Source organism: Artemia franciscana, chromosome 12 (genome assembly GCF_032884065.1).
Source record: "Artemia franciscana chromosome 12, ASM3288406v1, whole genome shotgun sequence".
Lineage (NCBI taxonomy): Eukaryota > Metazoa > Arthropoda > Branchiopoda > Anostraca > Artemiidae > Artemia > Artemia franciscana.
This window is the reverse complement of record NC_088874.1, coordinates 17,899,698-17,905,195: the sequence shown is the minus strand read 5'-3', so window position 1 is coordinate 17,905,195 and position 5,498 is coordinate 17,899,698. Positions and strand designations below refer to the sequence as shown.

Here is a 5,498-nt window from a genome sequence, read left to right as displayed (position 1 = left end):
GGTCGATCGATTGCTGTAGCAAAAGGCCCCTCAATTTAAATCTTCCAAGAAGCTTAACGGTAGTGAAGGAATTTTTAGTTTGATATGTTGCCAACGCATTTGACTTGATTAAATGTTTGGTGACCAAGGGTATTTTAAGATTAGACTCTGTGACTTGGTCTAAAGTTCAGCGATATTCAGTTTAAAATCAATTTAAAAATTAGTATTTAATAATTCCAGGTATTTTCAGAAACAAAATGCATCAGGAATTCGATCAGTTAAGGCAATTTAATTATGGTGACTGGTCATTGGTACCATCATTTGCTTTAACTCAAGACTAAGAGAAACAAAATATGTTTATTTAAGAGATGTTTTGGAGAAAATTCCTGAACCATTTTTTATAGAGTATATACTTAACTCTCTCATATGTTTGGGAGTTTAGGAACAATTCTTCCATATTGTTAAAAACATGCAACTTTATCAAGAAATTGATCTTTCCAAAAGGGCCCAAAGATGAATTTTACATGTTTCATTATCGTCCTACAAACATCAGATTGTGTACTTTTTCCTTTCAACTGTAAAATGTGTGACATATAAAAGGGGCCCATAGGAACGCACTTTTCAATGGATGAACAGGAGTCCGCACAAACACAGTCCCCCACTACCAAAAATTGTGCTGTAGAATTACCCCCATTTGGGGTAATCACAGGGGTCAGCAAATCCAAAGTGCAATGGAAAGGCCTCACCCTGGGGGGCGCCTCTTTCATAATTCAGGCAGCTCCCCAGCCAGGTAAGCATGATTGGCTAAAATCCAACATTTGACTAATATGATTCGACATAAATCGGGTTGCTTTGAATGCCACTCAGAAGCTCTAATTAAGGAAACAATCCCCATTTTCTTTTCATATACAAATGTCTTAATCGTTTGAATGCAAATTTACCTTTTTGCAAAAAGAAAACTAGGGCTTTCTCACTCTTTTATCAACATGAGTGAATAGTCGAAACTTTCATTTCTGAAAACCAAGTGGTCAATCATAAACATCAAATCCTACCTTAAATTGTAATCACTTAGTTAAAAAATGTATTCGTACAATACTTTATTGACAAAATTATCAAAACTAATACAAAGGATTATGATAGGGGGACCAGGAAATCCAGTCGCTGTTTTACTGATTACGGCAATTATTTTCTCTTTAACAAACAAAGGGGAATTTAGTCATTACTACTTCTGCTAGCAACTCACCGCAGAACCAAGCCATCTGAGACCAAAAACAATCGCTTCTGTAATTCTACTCGAATCTTGGCTCAATTTAAATTTTAGTAGTTAATAATTATGGACTATTTTCAAAAAAGATGCATGGGGACTTCAATTCAGCTTGGGCACTTTAATTTAATTATGGCGAGTGATCATTGGCTTTTTCACCAATAACTTTTTATAAATTATACACAATTTTTCTCCTTTTTTTAGGATTAAGAATATATCCAAGGGCTAGGAATTGGTTTCTCCTCGAAGGGGTTACGCCGATTCCGGATAAACTGCAACACCGGACCAACGCGAGGAGGAGACGTAGCAAGCCCCGACATCCCTCCGGTTTCCAACAATCAGTTTAACATTCTGGGGCCCATGTAGGGACCATATCAGTTATTAACCTGATAAGAACAGATACAACACCTTGATCTTAGCCAAAAGGCCGTGAAGCGATAATAGAACAAGGATTGTCAAAGAGCTTATAAGAATACGAATAATGAAGTCTGTCGCAAATTTAATTTCGGTAGTAAATTAACTTATCATCCAATTTACTTATCAATTAACTTAACATCCAATTAACTTATCAGTTTATCTTTAGATTTTTTCTAAACAGCACAAAACATTTCCAATAATATATAAGTTTATTTCAAAATTTTAATTGTAAACGGAAAATTTTCCAGCCTAGACTTGGACAAAATTGTCATCTAAAAACCAAAATCAAAGAAGATAGGCCTTAAATCTTGTGGCTTTTATATAATGATAAATATGTGATCTTGGCCCTTCAGCTTAATTTCTTTTACAAAAATACAAAAGAAAACATGCTGATTTGTAATGAAAATTGTCACTCTGCCAGCTAACACCATTGGTTTTGATCTAAAAACCTAAAAACTACTAAAGCTTGCAATAATGCAATAGTGGGTAACCGTATCTCCTTTTTTTGTGGACTGTGTAACTTAATGTTCAAAGGCTAATGTGGCAATGTGTCCTGTAAAACTAGGACAACATTAATATAGCTTTTCAAAAATCCCAAGCCAATTAGCTATCTCTTTTTTTGCAAAGTCAGGTCAAAATTGATATTTGTTGGTTTTTTCTTTGTAATTGCAGTAACCAGGAGATTGGCCTCCAACCCCTCCCCAATTGAACTTCCCGACTGAAGGGCCATAAACAGATATCAACACCGCAAGTAGGAATTATAAAGTCTAATGCCCTACTTTTTACCTTTAGTTTTCGTTGCAGTGCCAATGAAGGAAAGGCAATGGTAAAGTGAGCATAAACATTGTTTTTTCTTAGTTTTCTAATGAAGGGAATAGACCTTACGAAATTGAAAAATTGGTATAGGGTAGTCAAAGAAGTGGAATCCAGGTTGCAAGACCAGGAAACCTAGACATGGAGTAAGAAATACACATCCAATTTTCTTGGAAGTTTCCCTATAGGTTTTTTGCACCAGATATGGTGCAAGTAAATTTATTTTAGTTTAAGTTTTAGAGTTCAATTTAAATTGAATTTTAATTCCCTGTCTTGTCGGATTAATTCAATTTTGAGGCAAGTTTAAGGTCTCTCGGTCGATCATTTGAATTAACAGCGTGTTTGGGGGAGAATAAGATTTATGTCTTGTCCTTATTTTGTCCAAGGTTTGGTCCTGGTAATGAAGCTAAAATGGAATTGTAGACCTCAAGAACTCTTGCTTAGAAGTAATTCTAAAAAGGACTGGTTCCAGTTTAGTTTCCGAAGCTTTTAAAAAATAAGCAAAATAAAAAATAGAAGAAACGACGGTCTATTTACGGCGCACCACCGATTTTTTTTTTGGCATAGTCGAATTATGCTCATCGCAACCAAGCATAATTGTATCCGCATCCGCCACCAAATTTTATATTGGTGCGGATTCGGGGACTACTCACGTCAGACAGCTTATCATATTCTGAAACAAACATGTAAAATTTTAGAGGTGATGAAAAATGAAGAACAGGGGGAGAAAGAAAGCGAAACGAAGAAAGCAAATTTAGGCACAGTCGCTTGTATACCGCTAAGTTTAAAGGATGGCTTGGCGTGGACAGATCTTCTGATGATAAGGCCTTCTCTTGGTTCTACTGCCAATCCTTGTGTTTTCGTAAGTCTTTAAGCGAAAACATGCAAGATATAAAGAAACTAGAGGCTTTAAGGAACCTCACTACAAGGATTGAGAATAAAAATAAACCAAGAAAAAAGTGTAATAGCCAAGTTTACGGCTTTGATTGTTCAAACAATCTTCCCTCTTCATTTGCAGAGACTCTTGTACCTCTTATGAACAGTTTTCAACACAAGGAGATTGCAGAAGTAGTGAGACTGGGCATTAAGAAAGTGACAAATGTGATCAGACAGGCTCTAGGATGGAACTATTATGAAATGGTTTTATGATCAGTTGTTTGTGATACAAATTTCTATCATCATTAATGACACAATGGATTTGACTGTGAAGAACCAATTTGCTGTTGCAGTTTCGTTCTGCAATAATGAGATTTACATACAAATACATCTTCTAGATATGGTTGAGTTTTGTCATAGGAAGGGAAAAACCATTTTCAACCTTGTTTGCAAGGTTTTTCCAGATTAAAATACAGTTGAGTTCTGTGCAGACCGTAATACTATATTTGGGTATTAATACTTGATTATGAAAACAATCAAATAAAAATTCACATTTGTGATAGGCTACGTGCCAAGTACAGTTGCCACTCAATTCATTTTGTTGCTGCTTATGCTTGCAAACAATCGTAAAAGCAATTGGAAGGCCTGTATCGTACTTTGTATAATTACTTCAGCGTTTGTGTCAAAATTGTTCTTAAATCGAATTGCATCAGAAGTTTATTGACACCCCCAGTCGTGTGTGTGATGGTTCCTGTAGCTGCTGTCCTGGTAGCCACTTTCAGGAATAGCTGTAAAAGATCCCATTCACGCAAGCGACAGGGTATTGCAAAGCCTGAAGAATCGATTGTTTTGGGTTCAACTTTTGTTCCAGATCTTTGTCCTGGAGCTTTTCATACATTTCAAATTTTCAAAAAAGAAAACCATTGTTTCTAAAAAAAAGGATTAGACATAGTAAAAAAAAATTCAAGAAAATGGACCAAAATATTTCACTACGACTAGCTACGTTAGGTTAGCGTTGCCCATGAGTCTCATCCTTGGCATATAAAGTAAATACTTTCGAGTTGAAGAAGTGTTTTCAGGAATGGCTGCTTGCGAGTCTCTTCATTCCTGACAGTCAGATCCGAGTGCAAAAGCAGACGAATGTGAAGTGAAAGTATTATGTAAATGTATTCGTAAGTTATATGTGAAGGCGGTGAAGCAAGTCACACCGCTAATCTTGTTTGAAAACAAGCTGTTTGCATTGTACAAAATTCTTGAACCTAAGACAGCTTTGAGCATAGATCATTCGCAAGATGTTCTTCAAAGGTATGCTGCACCATTGTGAAGTGGAAAAAGACAGTAGAACAATGGGGGAATTTGCTGTTTTTTGATCTTCCAAATGTGACAGATATTTGGAATATTTTGTGTCGCATGGCTTCAACAAAAACACCAAATGGTACGCAAAGATTGCGAAACATAGTTGATATTGGGCACTTTTTTCGACTCTACCATTTTTAAATGCTGTTGAAGAGCGGTTTTTTTTTCGTTTGAAAGACACTAAAATAAATGTTAGGGTGGAACCCTTACTGACTTGCTTTTATCATGCTGGCTAAGTCTGATGAGAAAAAAAAGAGAAATGTGGACCCCATGACCTAGAGGTCAGTGCAGATCGGCTGAAATCGATAGAAAATGAATCAGGTCTAGGATAATGAATACAGATTCGTGATCAAAGTAGAAACTTTAACACTGTTTTTTCGTTCCGTTATCAATACCATGTTAGTTAAACTGAATGGAAGTCTGGTAAGATCACTTACAAAGTGGATGCACTGCTAGGGGCTCAAGAGTTGTTTTGCTTTATAGGCTGGATAAACTGGGAAGTAGTGATATGAGTTAATCCCAGAATGATCCATTTATTGAAAATATTCCTCAGTAGGCTATATTGGGCTTTTTGAATTGAGAGAGCATCTCTTAGCATAAAAACCTTCAGGCCGAGTATATGAAATATCTAATTTCATTATTCAGGGCTCCAAAACCAATATGCGGAATAATAGACTCTGACGCAGTGCCGGTTTTCTTCTCGGCGGCAAATAGCTGCAATTAAGTGAAAACGACACCAAGCCAAGGCGTGCCACCAGTTGATGCCGATTTTTCTTACTAGAAAGTAGTTTCA

At 36.2% G+C, this 5,498-nt stretch overlaps 2 non-coding genes across 2 annotated transcripts; both read right to left on the bottom strand.

Moving 5' to 3' along the window:
• Positions 1 to 612: 612 nt before the first annotated feature.
• Positions 613 to 777, bottom strand: LOC136034226 (U1 spliceosomal RNA). Its single transcript, XR_010619151.1, has one exon. It is a non-coding gene; the product is annotated as a U1 spliceosomal RNA (small nuclear RNA).
• A 713-nt stretch (positions 778 to 1,490) lies between these two features.
• On the bottom strand, positions 1,491 to 1,682 carry LOC136034229 (U2 spliceosomal RNA). The gene has a single exon (XR_010619153.1). It is a non-coding gene; the product is annotated as a U2 spliceosomal RNA (small nuclear RNA).
• Positions 1,683 to 5,498: the final 3,816 nt, after the last annotated feature.